A 4,653-nucleotide genomic window follows, 5' to 3' on the forward strand; every position below is an offset into this window, starting at 1 on the left:
CCAGGGCAACGGCCATCAAAACATTTTTATGTGTGATAATAAACCTTGTAGGTTAGTCTAAACTTAGTTGATATACTACTAACAAAATAACTTAGCCATCTTAAAGACATCAAGTAATTAAGTAGGCCCATTTTATTGGTCGTTGAATAATCACTGATTACTATAGACTTCGTCTGAGACACATTAACTCACTTCAGGTATATAGGCTACTTGATCAATAGCGATATAGGCCTATTATCACAGTCACATTTTTTATGCATAGCCTATCAAATATAGGCTCTATCACAGACGTTAAAATAAATAATAAGTATAGTTGTGCAGTTAAATAGATCAGGGGTAATAGTACTTGTTGTAATATGTAGTTCTACTTCATCAAATCCATTTCAATGCATCAAGCAAAAGAGCTGTAACCCCATGAATAGCCTAGGCTAGTCTAATAATATTTTAAGACATTTTTATTTTATGATATTAAAAACATTAGGCTACACTAAGCTAATGAAATCTTCCCATAAACTTAGCCTACTCGGCTTTTAATTTTTGCTTCGATTTTGACTGCCCTACCCGTCAATGAGGTTAAGGGTATTAGGCCTAACCTATACAAAATCCTGCCTTAATCTGAATGGGAAAACATTATTATTTGCAGATGATACAACGATGCTGTCCAGAACCTTTAGGATTATTACAGTTGTGTGGCATTTGGATCATTGCCGGCCAATCTTAAAGGATCTTAAGCTACGTTTCCATTCCTGCAAATTTGTGCCGGCACAAATCTCCAAATTTGTAGGAATGGAAACATCCTGGCTCAAGTCGCGGCACAAATTTGTGCCCGCCGACTGCGCGACAAAACATGTGCCCGAGCCGCGGGCACATGTGCCTGCAACTCGCGCATGCGCAGGTCCTCCAAACTACCGCATGCTCATAAATGACAGGTAATCATAACCTCAAATTTCGTTGAGTCCGTTGGAGGAAATTTTCAAAGCCACTTTGTACGCACAAATCTCTCATCAATTGATTAAATGCACCTTCCAATGCTCTTTTATCCAAAAAACTTCTTATCCACTATCTAGGTAGTTTTCTTCTAAGTTCATTGTATGCACCAGTCATAAATAAAAAAGGCAGAGGCTGTTATGTCATCCATGGTGATTTGTAGAACACAATATAATCAAAATCAGCCACCGAACCTCACCACATCACAATAAAAGAGAACACTGCCTTGTCTGCCAGTTGTAATCGCGGGACTTGTGCCTGGAATGGAAACGGCATGACAAACTACATGCGACATGTGCCTCGTCATGGTCTCGACATGTGCCTCGACTTGTGCCTGCGACTTGTAGGAATGGAAATGTAGCTTAAGGGTACTCACGGCGTAGTGCTTGATATCCTGACCCTAGAAAAGATGACGTGCATATTAGTTCTTCCCAACATATTATGCTTACAACAGTGGGATATCTCGCCTACACCGGCTAGGGAGCGAAGTTGGAGCTGATGTCGACATTTTTGGCGTCTCAACACACGTCTTCAGATCGAAGGTCATCCAGCTCCTTATCTAAATATTCTTGTCTTCCATCTAGTCACTAGTTACATAACTTCAAATTTTATTATCTCCCTGTTGTTGTTGTTGTTTTGCTGTTGTTTTGTATCTCTGTGTCATCAACTGTTTTTTGTTTCTCAATGTAGTCAGGCTTCATACATAATCGAGTGTCCTACAATTTAATTCTTTTCATTTCTTCATTGTTTTATTTGTCAATATCAGCCATGTTTGTAACATCAATCACTTACACTTACTTGATCTAGTCAAAATTGTTGATACTATTATTGTTAATGTGTTTAAATCTCTTTATGCTTTTGTTATTGTTATATTATTTGTTATTTATTGTATATTTATTACTGGAATAGTTACTGTTGCTCAATATTTTGTGGCTTATTAGACACAACATGTAACATACCATATATTCGCTGTAAAATGGTGTAACCGTTGAGAGGAAATAAATAAATAAATAAATAAATAAATAAATATGTAAATACGTGCAGTCAGTGGTGGATCTAGAACAGTCACAAGGGGGGGGGGACCAGGGCGTCTGAGAGGTTTGGGGGTACCCCCTCCCTCCCCAAAAATTTGTTTAAACTAAGTCTTCAAAAATGGCAGTTTTATACCATTTCTTTGTCCTAAGTTAGTGTGACAAATTATTTTACGCAATTTCTACGCACTACTGTATTACATGCAGTCAAAAATATATGACATATATTTCCAAACTGCGACTGCCCCCCCCCCCCCTCTGGACCCGCCACTGGGGTGCAGGAGTACTATACCAGAAGAGCACAAAATATAGACTTTTCCTGCTGTCGTCTCAAACGTACCTAGAATAGCTATCCTCGTTCTACTATTAACTACAACTCATAACTGCCTACTCATTTTCTAGGAGATGGATGCACCCTCCTTCAGAAGGCGCTGAAAGGAATACTAATTATAGGCCGCTGTACTCCGTAAAAGAACTTAAGGAAGAGCACCTAGTGAGATAAAGTGTATGTCTGCCATATCATCCGTTAAACAGCCAGGTTTTTGAAGGTATAGTTTATTGTAAATATTATATATAGAGTTATTTATTAAATCACTTAATAATTTACTAGCTTCTGTGCCCGTGCTTCGCAACGGGAAGATGAACTATACCGCCTAATCCAAACAGTTGTTAAGTAGTCCGAATTTATGAACAAAAGCCACCAAATGTTGGCCTACTGTATAAAAACAATTATGACCAACATTGTAATTGCCCTACTGTTTACGTTAAAATATATCAATAACATAATATTCATTTTCATATTTGAGTTGTTTTGTCTCAAGATCAATGAACCAACTATAAAAGGTATAAAATTACCTCAGTACTGCCAGATTGATCCTGTTTAATCCTTATAGATTACGGGTTTTAAGGACTTAAGTCCTCATCATGAGATCTCGTACAAGAACATTTAACACTGTAACTTCGAAAGGGTCATCAAGAGTTTAAATGCGAAACACGGACATATACTATTTACAGTCATAGACGTTTTATGAACAAAACGAGTAGGCTTACTGACAAAAACTTACAATGTCCAACCCCAACCTTGTGCGCACAGTTGCAGATGAGGGTCATGACTGCGATGCGGAAGATGGTTGGGCAGTGGACTTTGTATAGCTCGGCTCCTTGTTCATCAGCTGTTCTTGTTTTTTTATTAGAGTATCATACAGAGCGTTAGACTGTAAACTGATTTTGTCGTTTAATAATGTGTTAGCTTGAATTTTGATTGTTTTATAAATTTCAAATTCTTTTAGAGCATCCATTCCTGTATATTGCTTTTAAAATCAAAATAAACTATGCCATGGCTCGGTCCCCAGGTACTTATTTCAATTCAGGAAATTAAAGCCTTTACAACTATTATTCAACAAAAACTTCTTTGCACTAACTTGATCAGAGAAATATAGGCCTAGACAAAATATAAAAGGTTTAATTTACCTGTTGCTGATCCTGTTAAAACTGTTAACAGGGGCAGGCCAAGACCATAAAGCACTTCATCCAAAAATAAAATTATTGCACACCCCATACAGTTGTTTTCTTGAAGTTACAAGTTCAGGCATCCGATAAAAGCCTGTAGCTTCCCAATTAGATCCTCCTCAGGAAGATATCTACCTCTTGCCACATTAACAAGAGTTATTCTTCTAGCAAGAAAAATAACTCTTGGTAATGTGGCAAGAGGTTAACATGTGTCTTTAACAAGCAATGAAAGCCCCTCAAAGATCGAGTTTGTGTCGCACGTTTGTAGGCGGAATAAACCAGTTAAAAACTTTTAGTTAAAGGTACCTATGGTAATTTATTGTAAAATAAGACCTTTTTATTTGAAACTACCAACTACACCAACCCGCATAATTTGGCACCCCTGAGTATTTTAAAATTGTGACTTTCTTTACCAAGATTAAAATGTTTGTTTCAGGAAGAAAGATGTAGCCCCAGCTCTGGACAAAAATATTATGGAGAAGGTTGGCCGCTGTACAGGGCAGCTATAGTTATTATTATATGTTACCTTTTATTGTTATGTACTGTTTTTATACTTTACCAATAAACCTTATATTTATCTATAGCAGTTAATTTTGTTAAAATTCTTACCAGTAAACTTCTCTGTAATTTGTAAAGAAAACATGTAAAAATGATTATATATTTTATTTTGATCTTCTAACTATTTTGACAGTTTTATAGATAAAATATTCTTTTTTTAGATATATTTTTTTATTGTTCTTGTTCGTACATGTCTCAGATAACTATACATAAAGATAAAATGATATTTATATTTATATTATATATGCGAGTGCCAATCTTAAGAAGCAAAGTTAATATATAGCTAGTAAAATAAAATAATGTTGGTGTTTAATGACTAATGAGTGTACTGTAAAAATGAAATAAGTAATTCAAAAGTTGAAACAAAAACTCTTTTTAGCCAACCCAATAAAATCACTCAAGAATTTTCCTCTGAATAAATGTTTGAACTTCATAGTCTAGGTCTAGAGGTGTTAGGTTAATGAGACATAAGACTGCTTAAGGGTGTTGCTCAACGTGTAATGAACAAAATTGAATTAAGAAAAACAACAAAAGTAAAGCAAAAGAAAACTTTGAAAAGGCAAAGATC

General features: G+C 35.8%; 1 long non-coding RNA gene across 1 annotated transcript; it reads left to right on the plus strand.

The window, feature by feature from the left end:
• Nucleotides 1-5: 5 nt before the first annotated feature.
• LOC128982088 (uncharacterized) lies at nt 6-4,088 on the plus strand. Its single transcript, XR_008489536.1, has 3 exons — nt 6-51; nt 2,421-2,566; nt 3,964-4,088. It is a non-coding gene; the product is annotated as an uncharacterized LOC128982088 (long non-coding RNA).
• Nucleotides 4,089-4,653: the final 565 nt, after the last annotated feature.

The sequence above is a fragment of the Macrosteles quadrilineatus genome, unplaced genomic scaffold, assembly GCF_028750875.1.
Source record: "Macrosteles quadrilineatus isolate MER2022 unplaced genomic scaffold, UCM_ALF_1.0 Scaffold_105__1_contigs__length_354404, whole genome shotgun sequence".
NCBI classification, from domain to species: domain Eukaryota; kingdom Metazoa; phylum Arthropoda; class Insecta; order Hemiptera; family Cicadellidae; genus Macrosteles; species Macrosteles quadrilineatus.